At 43.3% G+C, this 17784-nt stretch overlaps 1 protein-coding gene across 3 annotated transcripts in view; it reads right to left on the bottom strand.

Annotated features, from left to right (window-relative positions):
- The window catches only part of LOC126854377 (LIM/homeobox protein Lhx9-like), a 168542-nt gene that overhangs the window by 62782 nt on the left and 87976 nt on the right, over positions 1-17784 (bottom strand). Inside the window, exon 1 of one of the 3 annotated variants that reach the window (XM_050601015.1) lies at positions 3509-4817. The exons of the other annotated variants lie outside the window; for them this stretch is intronic. The gene's annotated coding sequence lies outside the window, so the exon portion shown is untranslated. Of the gene's footprint in view, positions 1-3508; positions 4818-17784 lie in introns of those variants that run through there. 3 annotated transcript variants of the gene reach the window in all.

The raw sequence follows: 17784 nt of genomic DNA, 5'->3' as shown, positions 1-17784 counted from the left end.
AGTTAAGTATATCTTCGTGCACGGACGTACTAGCGTACCCGCCGCTTCCGGCTGTCATCCCCGAAACGCGGCCGTAAGCAATCCGTTAGCCCCAAGTGAATATTGTACTTAAAAAAAAAAGAAAAGAGAGAGAGAGAAAGAATACAATGTATCACTTTAGCTTCCCAACGAGTTTCCTAAATATTTTTGCAAACTGCACTTTCTCGTCTAATTATTAAATTAGTGTTTTCATATCTTTTAATTTAAGTCAAGTTTGACTTTTAAATTAAATGTTACAGTATTAGCGCAAGTATATGAAATATAAAGGCGCTTCCACTATTAATTTTAATGTTTAATTCATAAAAATGCACGAGCTTTATTAATTTAGCGCAGATGCCGTTTTCATAGTAAGTGAAAATTGGTATGCGGCAATATATTCGCTATCGTTGGGGGATACGAGAACAAAAAAATGGTCGCGCAGCTGGTGTGGCATTAATTCTCATTTGTTGCGCGCTATCTTTAGAAACGAAGCGATCGGTATCATCGGATACTAGCAACAAAAGACAAATTACCTGGCCGCGCTGCGCGATCTCTCGCGACGACGCAACCTTGATACAATAGCACGTGTTAAACACGCGCCGCAGTACGCCTGCCAAACTGAAAATAGTCGGCGAACTAATATCGCGACGTTGGAAATATTTTATATCCACGTTATACGGCGTACTTATATTTCGCGAGCAACTTTCCTTACGAGTTATAACGCGCGCGCGCGCCTTTATATCCGCCTTCAAAAATAATTTTGCTAACCGTGATTCCTCTTACGAGCATGATGTCGCAATAACGCGGAAAAAAGCCCCATGTGGTCACCGATGCGCCATAATGACAATTTCGAAGCTAGTATGACGCAGAGCCCGTTATTCCCGAGAATTTTCGCGATTTATGTTTATCAATGGACTTGCAGAAATGATCGACATCATCTAAATCCAAGTGATTCGCAGAATTACAAAATTATAGAGAATTATGTAGACTAATACACATATTCCCATTTCTAATTACGTCGGCCACGAGATTTTAATTAGTTCGATCAGCCATTCGCGCGTATCTGTCATGAGATAATATCATGTGAGATGTACAGTACGGTGCAAAAGTTTATTATTATGGGAGAATAATCTTTCACATGCGTGTATCGCGTTCACGAATTTGTATGGATAATAACGTAATCATCGTCAAGTCTTATCAGACGAAGCCTATGATTTTAAAAGAATTTCACGGTATTTGAACAAGAAAAAGTTTTCGACCCAAATCACATCGATTAATACGAATAAATTGTACGGAGAGATAAGTTTGTTGCGCCAATTTGCAATTAATCTCGAATCATTGATAGAAAGCGCGTGTCAAAGAAACAGTACTTCGCCAATCTCTTATCCATTAAACGCGATAGAGAAGCGTCGCGCGCGACTAGATCGAGATACTTTTTACAAGAGATGGCAAAAAAAACCGTAAAAGCAACTACAACTTAGGCCTGGAAATTGTTAAACCAAAGCTAAGAACCATATATAGTGAATCCTATTTTTTAAATCAATCTACAAGAATCTACTTAATCTTGTCATCGAAATTGTAATTTGAATTTTGGGCATAGACATTTTTGTCAATTGGAATAATGTATCAACTTAAATCGCCGGTAATTAACGGCGCAGTTTATGCATTCCCCAAGAGCGCATAAGGCGGAAGAGCAGGGTCTCCGCAAAGAATATTTGAGTTCGACTCGAAAGTTGAAAACCGCTTGGCCGCGGGCCAGGGCTCACGTAACTACTTGTTTTGCCAAAGCGACGCGACGCCCGCTCTTCACTCCTCGCCTTCCGCCACGACGGCGGCGTAGCCAGTCGATTTTCGAAAAAGATTAACACCTAGTCGTCCGGATCCGACCGCGACGACGACCACGTGGCAGCGGACGCGCCTGCGTGTCCCGATCTCTCTCTCTTTGCAGCCTTACTCGGAAATTTCTTCTCAGTCTTCTCGTAGCTATCAGTCGGCACAATGTTTTCGCGGAAAACAATTTCTGCTCACACGAGGCGATCAGAGATTGCGATACACGATACACGGGAGAAACAAGAGACAGTGGTCTGGTTATGAGAAAACAAACACGTTGAAGAATCGGAAAATGTAAAGCTTATCTTCACAAATCTATAGATTCAAGAATTTATCTAAGAATAGAGATGTAAGATTGTGCGGTGTATCGGATCAAGATTACGAGATATGTAAAAATGTTAAAAATTAATAATGTAAAAGCAAAGAGACACGTTTAAGATTTGCGAGCTTAGAAAAGCGTATCAGCTGGCAGCTGACACGAATTAGACCTGCGATAAACGCGCGCGACGAGCTGCGCTGGACATTAAACCCCCGAGGGTTAATACTACTCTTCCGACGTGAGTACAAACGCGGGAACTTTGGTCGAAGAACGAGAAATATTTTGATTGCTGCTGTGTAAACGAGAGGACTTCACACGTGGACACTAACCCTTCCCGCCGACAAAGAGACTACATAGGGACAATGTTTTTCTATTTGCAGGTAGACGACACACACGTATCTCAAAAAAGAATCGCAGACACTCTGATGACAGAACGACATGTATCGGGCGAGTGAACAAAACCTTCGACCAAAAATACAAGCTCCACAAATGGGCTTTTCGATATATAAAAATTTATATTTGCCAATAGCTTAAATTTTTATATACATATTTGCCACGAAACATGAAATGTTTAACTATGGCGTATGTAAATAAATGAGATTCGGATTGAGTTGTATAAGAGCGCCCTTCGATTTTTAATTTATAAATATTGTACGCACAAATTTAATAAAATGTGAATTTATATTCGCGCAGAAGCGAATAATTTTTTAATTTATATTATCTGTAAAGCCTTTAATATTTAATTAATGAACGCATAAGTAAGCAAAATATGAATTCATGTATGCGACCGGCCTATTAATTTTTCATTTATATATTTTCCAGTAAATAGAAACGGTGCTTACATTTGCAATGGATATTTTAATTTTTAAATACGTTAGAAATTTATAAATACCGATTAAATTTATATGCAATGTGCGTATCAAGTTTTAATATACATGTGAATGTATAAATAAAGATTGGTAGATAATTATGAAAAAAGCCTTATTTTTTTCATCTCTATGCATAAACGAGCGCAATATTCTTTTGTATATTTACGATTAATTAACCTTCGTTATAAATATGCATGATGTAATTCCGTAAATTTCGTCAATAAAAATCTACTAAAAAAAAAAAAAAGAAATAAAAAATCTTTTTAAATTCTAGCATTTAAAAATTTGTCCCCTTTTAAAATTTCATGCATTTACACAATTACGAATGGGTGTCTCGGAATCGCGCCTACTTGAATTGGATCATGAATTAGATCACCGGGTCGGAGCGAGAGTCCCGCGCTTATCAGCAACATCGATCTCGAACGCGAAGAGATAAAAAGCAAGAGCCGAGTTATCGGAGCGTCACACTCACCACTATCGCCGGCATGCGTAGGCTGTGAATTGAATTGATCAGCCGCTAGATCCTCGGGCGAGAAACAGCACTTTATTTCCCTTTTTATCTTTCACTAGACGACGACGACGACGACGACGACGATCTCTCGTCGCGATCTTCGCTAGATCGGCGATGGTTTTCCTTCTTCTTCTCTCTCTCTCTCTCTCTCTCTCGCGCGCGCGCGCGCGTCTCACATACAGTATACACACACAGAGACGCGCGACGGCATCGCGAGCAGGTGTCCACGGGGCCGAGTCCTCGTGCCGTTCGCGAGGATCCTTCGTCCTGTCCTCCTCCTTCCTCCACGGGCTATCGATCTCGGGGAACGCACGCACGCACGCCGCGCTGTACTGTGCTGTTCTGTGCCGTGATGTGGTGTGCTGTGGTGTGCTGTGCTGTGCTGTGCTGTGCTGGTCGAGCACCGCGAGCGCGCCCGTAAATGTTCCTCGCTCTCGGACGCGCTCCTCTCTTCCTCGGAGGCCCACTTTCGATCAATGGGACAGCGCGAGTTTGTACGCACCTCTCACTCGATCCCGCCGATCCATTAAAGATCACAATGTCACGGTGAACCGCGTTCAATCGATGACACTTTGTACATTATACCGAAAAGAAGAAGAACGTAATTTCGTATTTCCGATCGAGGTATATGTGTGATTGAGACAGCTTCTCCTCTTCAAAAGATCGTGAAACATTGATCGATGAAATTTCCGCGTAACTTTAACCCGCCGATCTACTACGCTCTTTGAGCCCAGATGGCTCTCTTCAAAGTTAATATCGGATCGATAGCGATCCTCGAATCTTTCCTCGATCGCAAACACATTTCAACGCTTCCTCCACGCCTTCGTATTCCGCGCAATCCACAATCGATTCGAGTGCGTCGTCTTTAGGATAGGGATAGGATCAAAACTCAGCGAATGTGCCGTGTAATCGCGCGTAAAATGTTAACACTCGGGACATTGAAAGGATCGTGCACCGCAACGTGCTCGCTTGGGAGAAGGCGAGAAAAGGGTGGCCTCAGCGGGGCTCCGCATGCCACTCGACGCGACACATTCCGCGAACCACACTGACAATACTCGTCGAGACTGACCTCGACTTAAAATCTCTCGCACGGACCTTCGTCTCGCGGTCGCTCTCAAGTCAAGGCGAACCGTCGTAACACGGGCGGAGCGACGGGCATGTCGCGGAGACGCACACGCACACCGCGCGACACGCACAATACGGAGCGTCGACGGACCGATTCGCGCTGCACAACGTCGGACGAACGAGTGGCGGCCGGAGGAGCCGCCGCGTCGTCGGCTTCCCCCCCACTATGCGGCGCGTATCAAAGTAGCGGGGTGAAAGAGGGAGAGGGAGGGAGAGGGAGTGAGCGCGGTGCGCGCGGTGAGAACGAGGATCGGCGGGCGCGGGAGGGATGGTGGTGCGCGGTCTTTGGAACCGCAGCGACGGAGGGAGGCAGCGGATAGATGGACGTCAGGGGCGTGAGTGAAGGAGGGGCATCGATATATACCGGGGTCCCTCCGCGCCGCGGGGCCCCTTTCCCCCCCCGCGGGCCAGAAGAGGTGCCCCTCTGCGCCGCGGCGCGCGCTCCACGCGACTTTGCGAGTGAAACATTTCGCGGGTTTTGTGGACGAGCGAGAGGGACGAGCGGAGGGAAGCGAGGGATGCGCGGAGGCTGCGAGGGGCGAGGAGAGCGAAGAAGGGAAAGAGAGAGAGAGAGAGAGGGTTGGGTGGGAAGACAACAGTATTCCCGTTAATTGAACGACTCGCGCGGGGCGGAGGAGCGCGTCGCGGGCAAGTAGAGGGGAGGATTACTTGCAGTAATTACTTATTTTTATTACGCTCCGCCTCGTCGTGTCTCGCACCAGCGAGCGAGCGGTCGCGCTCTCGCAGCGACATATTAGAAATCTTTTCTCGCGTTTCTCAATATTGTGAGACGATGGGTTACGTACTGGAAACTCGCTTCAAATCTCCCAAACTAAGCGTTAGAAAGTTTTAGCGTTAAATTAAGCGCGAGAGAAAAAGAGAGAAACGGTAAAGAAATAAGGGACAATAGAAAAAAATTAGTAACAATGTTGTTGTTAATTTTGCTTGAGTTCTCTTATAGCGATAATATAATTTCAAACGCTTTTCCCATAAGCACAACGACCCAAGATGCAAAGCCGATCGTTTTCAAAAAACGATATACAGTGATTCTTTTTGCTGAAAAATCTTCAATTCTTATTTTTTTCGAGTCAAACTTAGTGCACGCCATAATGTCCTCTAATCGGGCCAACTGGATACTTAGGACATTCGACGGGTGAACGAACCGATAAAGAACCGAATAAAACCGTTTCGGATGGACGGTAAGTCGGTATGCGATCGACCTCAGTTTTTCGAACGATTACGTAGTAAGACGTTGAATCATTACCAGGCTGCGTTCTTTTTTCACTGTGTCTTTTTACCGAACCGGCTTATAAAACCAATTTACATACTTTAACATACACGATGTGCATTTGAAGCGTAAACTTTTTCAAGCGTTTCTTTTTCTCGCAATTAGTTTTCTATTTACCGATAATTATAGTCCCTAGGACACTAAAATTTCAATAAACATTACAGCGCAGTAACACAAACATCGCTATCGATACAGACACGTGAAATCTTGGAGCGATATGAATATTGTTTTTGTCTTGCTGCAAGTAGATATGTTAATTCGTCGACCGCGTACGGATCGGCTATTGCAATAACTATTATTTCGTAAAACGTAAATTCAACGCACATTTACATATAAAATATCGCGCGGATCCAGAATTAAAATGCAGAGGAGAGGAAATGGATGAATCCCTCTCACTTCCTTCCCTTGCGAGCCTCAGCCGAACGGTCCTGTGTAATGTTCACGGTTGCCGGACCAGAGAGTGCACTTGTCAAAACTTTTATCTCAGCTCGCATCTACCAGCGGGAGAAAAACACGGAGCGGAGGTGAGGACAATGCCTGGTTCTGCGGAAGGTCCTGCGGGAGGAGGAGTGAGTGCGAGGGAGAAAAAAAATAAGCCGACAGAGGTTTCGAATAATTGTGGCGGATAGTTTGGAAAAGGCGCCGACCGGGCCTTCCCCGGCACGCCTGTCACAAGACATTAGGATTTCTATCGTGGATCCTGCCGAGTCCGCGGGACTCGTTAACGAATCTTAGGATTGTTCCTTCGTAATCCAATAAAGACGAGATTCCATGCGACTATTTTTCTAGTCCGCATGAACGATCCGCCGATCGACTGATAACAACGGACAGTTAGTTGCGACTTGAACATTCGATAATGAGATCCGAGCCAACTATCGAAATTAAATTACTTAAATTTTTGTACGTCTCAAAAGTCCGTGTAGAAATAATACGCCTCAAGGAATTTATTCGTCGAATCTCATATCGCCGGGAACAAGATAGATAACATATTCGCGAGTCACGTGATGCCTGCAGGTATATGTCTTGCGGTCACGTGGTGGTGACCTTAGCTCGTTTCTGCTCTAGGGTGGTCGGCCCTTTGGACAGGTCAGTTCGGGATTCGGAAGCTGCATTGGGGCGGGGCGCACGTCAGATGGAAAGCAGTTCTAATTTGATACCAAGTCGAGAGGCCAAACAAACAGCCACATCCGAGATATAAACTTGCTTTTAGCCGATATATATCAGTGGAATGGCTTTGATGAAAATTATTATATTCACTAATAATAACGCGTGCAATAATTGTTACGTTGTAACAACATTCGCAACATTATTGAGGAATCTTAATTTAAATTTATTTCTATATATAAATTAGAAGTATGAGAAGTAAGTCGATAAAAAAATCTATAATCATAAATTTTTATAAGTTTTAAGCCCTATGTCCACTACGAAGAGATTAAATTTAAACTAACGATAAACAATATATACAACGAACGTATCGATATGCTCGTCGTCCCGCATTATCACGTACCCTTGTGGACGAAAAGGCTTTGAAGTTTCTCAGAGATCTCGTCGATTCTCGCGGACGATTCTTGTTCGACCTTTTTTCCGCAAACTTCCGAAGGTCATTACGAGGTTCCCGAGAACGCTCGGGACTCGTAAAGCCTTGTCGTAAAAATCGCCAAAATACACGCACCTTACATGGTAGCCTGGTGTAGGCGGGTGTCATATCTCCGTAAAATCATTGCCACTAAAAAAAAAAAAATCAGAGGTTTCCGCGGTAAATTTATAACGGTCGTCTCCGGATGGCATCGTGTGCGTGCCTGTCAAAGGTGCTGAATATTTCTTGCTGTAAAGGCAACAACATTTTGCTTATTAAAAGCAAAACATAAGACATTGGCTTTGGTCAATAGAGAGAACGCTTCTACTACTTTCTGTAGTTTAGCCTATGAATTTCTCAATAGTTTATTAGATTTTCAAATTTTTATTCTCACTAATATTTCCTTTTCTTCTAATTTAACAACCATTATTGTAAGAAAGAGAGAGAAAGAGAAGAGAGAGAGAGAGAGAGAGAGATTGAGTAATTTAGCTATTTTTATTTTTTAACAGTATTTTTAATTTTAAAGTATTTTTAATTTAATTTCGTTCCGCGAGAAACATTGATATTCACGGGTATTTAATCTATTTATTTACGACATCGCTGAAATTTTGGCCAATTTCTTCAAATTACAGTACGTATCGATTTTGGCAGAAATCCGTCGCTTTTAGAAAATACGAGCGACCCCAACAAAGGGCGCGAGCGTACGTGAAGCTTAAGAATCGGTCGGGACTTTCGCGGAGCAAATATGTTTTTGCGGTAAATTTGGCCGAGTAAATGCGACGTCGCGCAGGGCACCCTTAGCTTTATTAGCCTCTTCTTATCCTCTCCCCTCCGACCCTCTCCACCCCTTAACATTCCGCATTGCCCTTCGCTCCGCGGAGCCAGCTCGACGCATGATCCCGATCCGTATATAATGTGCATGCGCGGAGATTTGCGAGGCATTATGCGCGCCCGCCTCCTCGAAATGCAGCTCGCATATGCGAGCGCTCGAGTGCGCTTCGAGTGTTCGCGTAAGCTACGTAGGAAAAATATGTTCGACGGGGCGAACTTGTGCAAGGGTGGGTAATTGGCTCTCTTGATCGCAGGACCGCTTTTCAATGTCCTCCCCTGCCCCTCCCTACCGCGCCCTTCGTCGATCTTCCTTGACCGTCCGCGCCCTACTACATCGCATTTTTGGTTCGTGCCTGGGCCTCGGTTGGCGATCCGATATATTGACGGATCGCTTCCGATTTCGATAGCCATTCGTATAAAACGCGCCGCGCATTGTTTTCAATTATTTTCCCATTTTCTCCTCAGTATTTTTATTTTTCTCTTTCAGTTTAAAATTATGTATATTGCACTGCATTAATTAACAGAGGTTAACAAGGACAATTTAATAAATGTTACAAAAGCAAGCAATTCAATAAAACGCGCCGGTATTTTAATTTACGCCCAATCAATTATCGATGTGATTTATTTCGTAACGCGAAACGCGCGGCAATGCGCGGACCCAGTATGTATGTATGTATGTATGTATGTATGTATGTATGGCTGTTCGTTAAAAACTCAGAATCTCGCGACTAATAAAAAGGGTGTTGTAGGGCGTAGGACAGGGCGCCCCACCCTATCGCAAGAAGAGAACATCGCGCCAACGAGTATACGCGCGGCGATAATAGAAAAATACCGCCGCGACGCGGTCGCGTTCGGCTTCGACGTTAGGTCTGCGATGGCGATAATGATAATAAAGAGGCGGCTAACTCGCAAGACAGGTACAACCCTACGCGAGGATAGCGAGCACCAAGGGTGACACGGCGGGGAACGAGAGAACGTGTCGAGCCATTTCGCGCCGAGGGATGACACCCGAACACGCGGGAAACAATGCCGTGACACGATGTAGGTAATACAATGCAGTGAATGGCCGTGCGTATCATTATTCTCGCGCTATTGTTGGCTGCCGGATAAACGACATTTTTTTTTTTTTGGGGGATCCTGCAACGGAACACGGTAGACATAACAACCGTAGTAACAATACCGATAAAAAAATAATTATAATAATTCTCTATCTTTCTTTTCTTTTTAAGTTAAGTCTTATATATATACTCCTCCATCTCGTTTCTAAAATCTAAATCTGTCGAGATATATAAAAGGATGTTTTTTTTTCTTTTTTTTTTCCCTTTACTTATGCTCACAGCGTGTGTTATACCTCCTATAATATTGGATGAAAGAAATCGTTTTAGGTGCGTCATCCTTCACCATAATGGTGATATAATTCGAAGATCCGCGGAATCGCAGTGTGATGGGTAGGAGGAGAGTTTCACTCGCAAAGATTAAATTGGCCAGCGAGTCGATCTCGCGCGGAAGTCGCTAAAATCTTAATTCCTCGTGTTGGCATCCTTTGAAAGAACCCTCCTCCTCCCACCTTCTCGTTTTCATGGGCGAGTCTCACGATTGTTGCATCGTCGTCGCAGGACCGTAGACAAACACGTTGTACATACTGTTAGGTAATTATATTTACTTTCCTAGTTTTATTATTTATAACCGACCTTGGTATTCTACCTTCGCCTTTTAACTGTCCCTTTCACAATTTAATCAAAATTTACTCTTGACAAATTGTTTTTTATAAAAGAAAGAAATTACAAAATGAAAAATCTATTAAAAGATGTATGGCTAAAAAGAGATATGCTTAGCGAGATTTAAAATTAAATAAAAATGTAAATTGAATTATTCTTTAAATAAACCAGTCACTCACACGCACACAGAATAGTAGTGCGCTAACAAGTTTAAATCGCGCGCGTTTCCGATCGTTATGCGTCGATGCGAAGCGATGGCACCTCGGCGAGGGCGGAAAGGCTTAAATAGGGGCGGTATAGAGACGATTCTGGGCAGCTGGATTCACTTGTTCCCGGTCGACGGAAGTGACGTCGCAGCCGGAAATTCGTACTGGAAATTCCGATGGGTTCGAGAGGTCGAGGAAGGGAGAGGAGTGCAACAATCAGGGTAGACCCGGCATTACGTCCCATTCATCCCCTACTAGCGCCCCTTACCACTCTCGAACCGTATTTGGCTGACAATTCTTCATTTGCGTGCAGCAAACTCTCTGCAACGTGGCGGCGGCGGCGGCGGCGCCGCGGCGAGGTGTTCGAACGAGATGCGAACGCGAAAAATATTTTCGAAAACCCGGCAAAAATCGCGCGCATATATACTCGAGTATATAATAATCGAGAGTGCAAAGAGATTCTTCGCCTCGTATTTACATTTCGCGTTAAACGCATTATTATTTGAAGGATGCATGTTCTTTGTATATTTTGCTACGGACATACAATACGTTTGATTCTCTGATAATACAATCTATATGAGAATGCATCACGTCTGTGACGGATGTGACAAAACATTTCTTAATAACTTGCACATATATATTGCTCTAGTGGAAAGTATTTGTTCGTTTGTAGACATCGCTACAACAGGATCAGGCGGACATTTCGAGCGACACAGTTAGATGTACCTGCTACGTGTAGAGACATACGTTACATCGTCACTTGGCTGGTATTGTTAGAGCCTACCAATCGCCAAATTCAGTAGTAGTTTCTCGATATTTTCTGAACTAGTTGAGGCTTTATTTTTAAGTTTATCTTTTTCAGCACAATCGTGTAATATTTTTTTAAATATCGATTACGTTTTCATATATTTTTTTTTTTTGCAAGAGATGTGCGATTAAAAAAAAAAATAAAAAAAGATAAAATACAAGTAAAGAGAAAATATGAAATATTCTATGGATACATATGGAGGCGATGCTTCGCATGAGGCTATTTCCCAGTCTGATCGATCTAATGAATTATAATTAATTGAGCTAAACCTTGTTTACCCAACTGATTAATAAAGCTGATTATTCTAATTAATAGCGGTATTTCGCATCGGGACAAGTAAACAAAGACGCGCTATTACTCGGTCAAGATTCATTAAAAGCGCAAACACCGGCGAGCGTTTGCTCGCGGAAGCGAAATTCGCACGTTTTCCGATTGCGCGCTCGCGCGGTTAATTATCCATCGCGAGGTGTTACATGATGAAATGTTTCGCAGGCGAGTAGCGCGCTTTCGCGCTGATTACAGCGCGTTTACACGGAGAAAACTTCGGAATTATTCTCGATTATTCAAATTTGAGATCCTTGTGCTGAGTGCGCGCGCGCGCGCGCCGATTCAAATTTATGCAAAAATCTGACAACGCGAATCTCTGCTCTTATTAATATGTATCAATTTGACGACCGGTATCTTTTTTCGCAGCGCGGGTCTTCCGCTGCGAAAATACATTCCGTACGACGTTCTAAAATCCCTTCTCGTTTCCATCGACAATTATCGCGTATATATTTGCCTTTAAACTCCTTGCGAAATAATCGTTTATTGTTTCGTCGAGTAAAGAATTAAATTGGACCGCTATAATTAAAGGACGCGTATCTAAAGAGCGGATCTTATTATATCAAATGACGAGATCACGCGATCAATCACAAAAACACACTGTGAAACTATCACGGCTTTAATGCGCCAGACAAAGACTACAAGAGTGAAGGAGCGGGGGGCCGCCCGTAGGGAGCGAGGAATGTGGATAGTGGAACTGTACTGGCAGGACCGACCGTATTTATCGTTTCGCCCTTCATCTAATCTTCTACCTGTATCAGTGTACTAGAATCTAATTGGAAAGAGTATCGAAAAGAGAGACTACAAATATTTAAAATTGAAATATAAGTTTGAACACGGGAGCAAGTATTTTCTATTCTTAATTAGAAAATTTCTAATAATTCCGTAAAATCTAAACTCTCCGTCCACGTAGATTCCTTCGATTATGATTCTCATGTTCTTCATTACATTCTTCCTTTTTCTCACATTTCCTCTCTCCGTCGTCCCGTCGCTTCTGCAGCTTTCCAGATCGCCCCTTTTTGCTGCTGCCCATCTTCCGTTCTCTTACCGTCTATCCCATTATAATTCCATGCACGCGCGTCCTCCCGAGAGATGGAAGAGTGTAAAACGACGGACACCTGGGCAGAGAGTTTAGCCGGTATTGTCGGCAGACAAATATGAGCTAATACGTCATCCCAGGACCCATTCAGATCCCGAGGCCGACGGCGACGGTGATCACGAATTGGCCTACACATAAATGCGCTTTAATTATTCCTTTCCACCGCTCCTCCTACCTGCTTTCATGCTCAAGAAACGCTCCTACAAACGCGACATAATAAGCGACGCTCGTTAAAAAGAACGAGCTATTGTTGGATCTTCGTCTACTCCGTATTGACTCGAAGCTTTGGAGTCTTTGTTAAAATAGAAGTAGAAAATTTTAAATCTTTAAACATATCTTTGATTCCTGGCAAGTGCATATTATCTTTTATTACTTAAAAAAATGTTTTAATAATTATTTTAAATGTGACAATTTTTCCATAGTTCTTTCATTAAACTATTTGTTTATTCGCAAATTAATGATCGATAATGCTCGTTACTTGTCATTGGAAGTAAATTGTTTATTTTTTCTTCTTCTTTCATGTGCGAGACACATAACCGTATAAATTTTTTGCGAAAAAATTATCAACGCTAACGGCAATTTCAGAAAATTCACCGTCGCTTAAGCGAAAGTTAGGTGAAACACGCCGTCGCACTCTGGCTTTGTTTTTCTTCTCTCTCGAAGGGGCAATCGCTTTTTTCTTCCTCCCTCGGGACTTTCGCCCGCGGCTCTTCAGGTATCCCTTCACGATAAACACAAACGATGACTGCGATCAAAGTATCACGAGCCATATAATTGGAGTATTTATATAGGCTGGCAGATAATGTTGCATCAAACACGTCATGTCGCTTAATTATCATTTCGTCTCGCTTTTTCAGAGAGAGAGAGAGAGAGAGAGAGAGAGAGAGAGAGAGAGAGAGATAAATAAATAAATTTATTCGCCGCACGAATTATGTACAAGTTGGTCGATCGGACGCTTAACATTGACATTTATTTTTCTCACAAAGTCGTGATATCATATAAGCAATTAATGACTATTCCTCTTCTCTGTCCACGACAGATAAGTTGATTATTAAATATCCCCGTATTGGAAGCGATTAAACTGACATTTGTAATTTTGTTAGGATATATATATCTAATATAAAATAAAAAGAGGGAACAGCTTGCTGTCACAAATAGATGCTCATTATCGAAGCTTTCCATTCTTATCGTGAACGTGTCAAGTTTCATGAAATAGCTTATAGTTTGACAACGTGGATTTTTAAAGGATTATTCTAAAGCAAGGAAAACAAAATATAATAATAATAACATGGTCTTAAAGGTAATAAAGGCCAGGAAACTCATGTCCTCAGAAAATAATCTCGTGGAGATTAGAGGAGTCATAGCTTAGCGCGACAGCATATCGCATTCACATGCAAATGCTTGTCAACAGGTATCCACCTTCGCCCTTCGCTTACGTGCGATGCATTCTTTCAAAATCTTAAAAATAATTAATGTAATCTACCTGATTACCACTGCTCGTTCTTAAATGAATAACATGGAAAATTTTTTTTATGCATACGCGCAAAAATAAAATTATGCTGTAATAGAAGTAATATAATTTTTTTTTTTCATATCTTTAAGCTGCCCGCCTCTAGCAAGAAAAAAACTCTTATCTAGATGAAGTTTTCACACATCTCAAAATAAAATTTATAAGAGAGAGAGAGAGAATATTGATATAAACAGTAGTTTGTGAAAGCAGCAACAAAAATCAAAATTATAAAATATTCTTCAATCTCGGAATTTATTATTATTATTATTATTAATTTTTGCATATATTGAATTTGATGCAACAAGCCGTGCACTTGATTTTTAAAAGAAAGCATGATTTTAACGAGCCAAAATTTTACTCGTTGAAGAAATTAAAAACTTATAATATCTCGCAATTTCTCGTTAATTGGCGACATAAAAAAAAAATTAACGAGTTGTATTTTATCCCGCGAAAATGTAGATTGCTTTATTGACTCGTACAGTATCCATGGCTATTATTATTCAAAATGTCGGAATCCGAATCGTGCGCATCGTAAAGAGGGATTATCGAGTTGTGGACAAGAGGTGGTGGAGGGGTGGCAAGGCATTCTCAAACTGTCGAATCGAATATCTGGGTAAAATGGCTTTCTAGGTCTCCCGCTGCCAGCAATACAGGCCCGTCCTATACGACGAGCGCGCGCGCGCTTAAATTAAGGACGGACCCCTCATTTTCTTAAAATATTAAATCATCGTCTTGGTGTCGCAGCGGGGCTGCCTGGGCCCCGAGGAATTAAAATTCATTGGTCGGAGAAACCCATGTCACCGGCCGAGTACCATCGTGAATACCTGCGGTTCCCCTCGTCTGTCTCCACCCCTTCCCCCCCCTCCCCTCCCCTCCCCTTTCCATGCATCAAAGCGGAATTATAGTATATAAAAATCATTTGAGATTCTGTAAATGTACAATTAAATCTTATTTGTGATTCGTTGATACAAGAATCGGACATGTATAAAAATAACGCGAGTGCAAACCTGTCGCATCATAGATTAATTAAAAAATTTCTGCGCGATATGATAAAATACAGCAGATTATTATCTTTCCGATCGTAAGATAAATGCAATCCCCGTTTATCTGTCCTCCAAAATTATTAGAGCGTGAAGAATGGAAGAGAGGCAAAGTTGCTCGGAGACGACGGTTAACGCGGGTGTGAGAGTCTTCGTGTAGTAGAGACACGCATTCCACGTATGCGAAGGGCCTGGCCGGGCCTTAGGATCCGCTTAGTCCGAATGCGGGTAAGGAGAGGGTGGATGAAGGGGAAGCGGGAGAAGGGAATACTGCGACAAAGGACATTCTAAGGGAGCGATTCCTCCTCCCTCCTTTCTCTCTCTTCTTTTTTTTTTTTCTCTCTTTTTCTCCTTACCTGAGAGACTGCGGGATCGCAGCGGTCCGGTGTTGCCGGTTCGTCGACTTTGGGTCTTATGCTCTGCACTTACGACATGGGATCTTATCTCGAACTCATACTTGCAGCGCGTCGTGCCATTTTTCCCGCAACGAGGTTCTTAAACGAATCGTATACGCGCGCGGAGATTAAATAAATTGATAACAGTTTTAAAGTTAATAACGTTATACAATGAATGAAAATTCAATATTTAATTGTAATCGATAAAAGATAGTCTGTTTTGAGACTTTTTAATATGTTTCGTTAAACGTCATTAAATTTTATTTCGAAACGGTTCGTCGTATAATTGTCCCGCTTTTTGCGCGTAGGCTTTCTTCCGCTTTTCATCCAAGCGAGAAGCGTCGAAGACATTTCGGGAGGTCGGGTTGACAAATCGAGAAGAACATTTCCGCGTGTCTTCTCCGGCGAGCAGACAGAGGAAAGAAAAGAATGAGGCGAGTGAAAGAGCGAGAAAAAGAAGAAAGAGGGAAGGAGAAATCTTCTCCCGAGTGGCCGGAACAAGAGGCGAAGAGGAGCGGTTTTGTCGTTGCGCGAGTGTTGTCATTTTCCTCTTTCTAGAAGAGGCTCATCTCAAGTAGATGGTATAAGAAGAAGCTGGCCCCTTTACCGGCCAGAGCTTTTTTTGTCCCGAGTCTTGGGATTGACGTTTTTTTACGTCAGTTCGATTCGATTGACTCACCGCTTGACGTTACACACGGTGTCGGTCACACAATTATGCCTTAACAATGATGTTACGTTTCAATTACACTCGCGTATGAAATTGCATATGCGTGTGTGTGTGTGTGTGTGTGTGTGTGTGTGTGTGTGTCGTCGTGAGAATGGTACGGGAGCTTGCACGTGGCTGCATGAATCTCGGGAATTAGTTTTGCATAATGAGAGCGGGACAGAACTCGAAACAATTTGCAAGGAGTTTAAGAGACCGGCTTTCGATCGGATACGATCGATAACAGTCTTAGCGCGTTTAAAGTAAACAAAAATATTACAAATCTATCTAGTAGAAAATCGTGAATTTTACAGCAATTTTTGCCACATATAACTTTTTGAAAAAAGGTGGGCGTGCGCAAGTCGACGCTGTTCGCGACGCAAATCGCGCAATATCGAGTCGAGCGACGCGGAATGATTTCCGCGCGTAGAAACCGACCAAGATTCGGAAGACCGGGGACGGTAATGGAGGATGTAGTACGCTGGAGGGGATATCCCTCGTGGAGGTATCTCTGGCGGACAGACGGACGACGATGGGGTTGAGAATGGAAGCGAGAGACGATGGAGCGGGAGGTCGAGCGGCGAGGTGGGGGATTAATTAATAACGTCGGTAATTGGACTCCGTTCGATCTAAGATAGCTCCTACAGCCCCTTCTCGTACATACCACGAGGGATACGTTCTCCATCTGGTCAAATATACTTGCGACACTCGCTAGTGTCTTACGACGTATCGCTCACTACTTCGATATGGACAATTGTAAATTCTTTCGATTATTCTCGGTGCTCTAACGAGCAGATTAATGCCAAATGATTTTGGTATCTATAATATTGAAATATGTATCATCGTTCTAGCAGAGAGAAATATATATATATATATATAAGATTGCAATAGCGCTGCGTGAGACGGGACAAAACGAACAGGACGTCGTCATCGTCATTAAGATCGTCGATGTGTCGCGTACGAGGGAGCCGGTGCGTTTATGCGAGGTAAACAGTGCGTGGACGTGATTTAATTGAAACTCGAGGTGGCTTGGCGGCGCGGAGAGAAGCGGCGCGGAGAGGAGCGGCGCGACGCGGAGCGCAGCGGAGAGAAGCGGAGAGGAGCCTAGCGGCCGCGCACAGGCCGCTTCGCCGGGGCTCGGTTGCATGACTCAGAGTACTCAGTCAAGAAGTCCATTGACTTGCCGAGTGACGTAAGCAATTAGTGCGCTGTTTTGTTTGCGCGGGTACACACAGCTCAAAGTTGTTTGAGTTCGAGTTCGAGTGCTGCACGGTTAGGCTCGGCGACTCGCCTCGAAAGCCCTTCCACAACCTACTCCTTCGCCTTTCCAGTCTTCTCTTTCACCTTCCGTCCGCCGTTTTCCCCTCTCGCTCCTCCCGCGTCCTCGTGTTCTTCTCTCTCGACTCTGGACTCGGACGCCTTCTTCGCTCTCCATCTCTTTCCCCCTGCCCTGTCTCTCTCCTCCCCTCTTCTCACTCGCTCGTTTTCTCTCCTTCTCTCTTTCGCCACCTTAAGCTTTGTCTCTGGCAGAGGTTCGTTTCCTCGAACCTCCTTCGTTAAATCCAAATCCGAAGGTCCATAGATCGACCACCGCTTTTTTTGGGCTTTGATTCG

This window comes from Cataglyphis hispanica, chromosome 14 (assembly GCF_021464435.1).
Source record: "Cataglyphis hispanica isolate Lineage 1 chromosome 14, ULB_Chis1_1.0, whole genome shotgun sequence".
Classification (NCBI taxonomy): domain Eukaryota; kingdom Metazoa; phylum Arthropoda; class Insecta; order Hymenoptera; family Formicidae; genus Cataglyphis; species Cataglyphis hispanica.
Note: the sequence above shows the minus strand (reverse complement) of the source record. Positions and strands in the feature narration are given on the sequence as shown.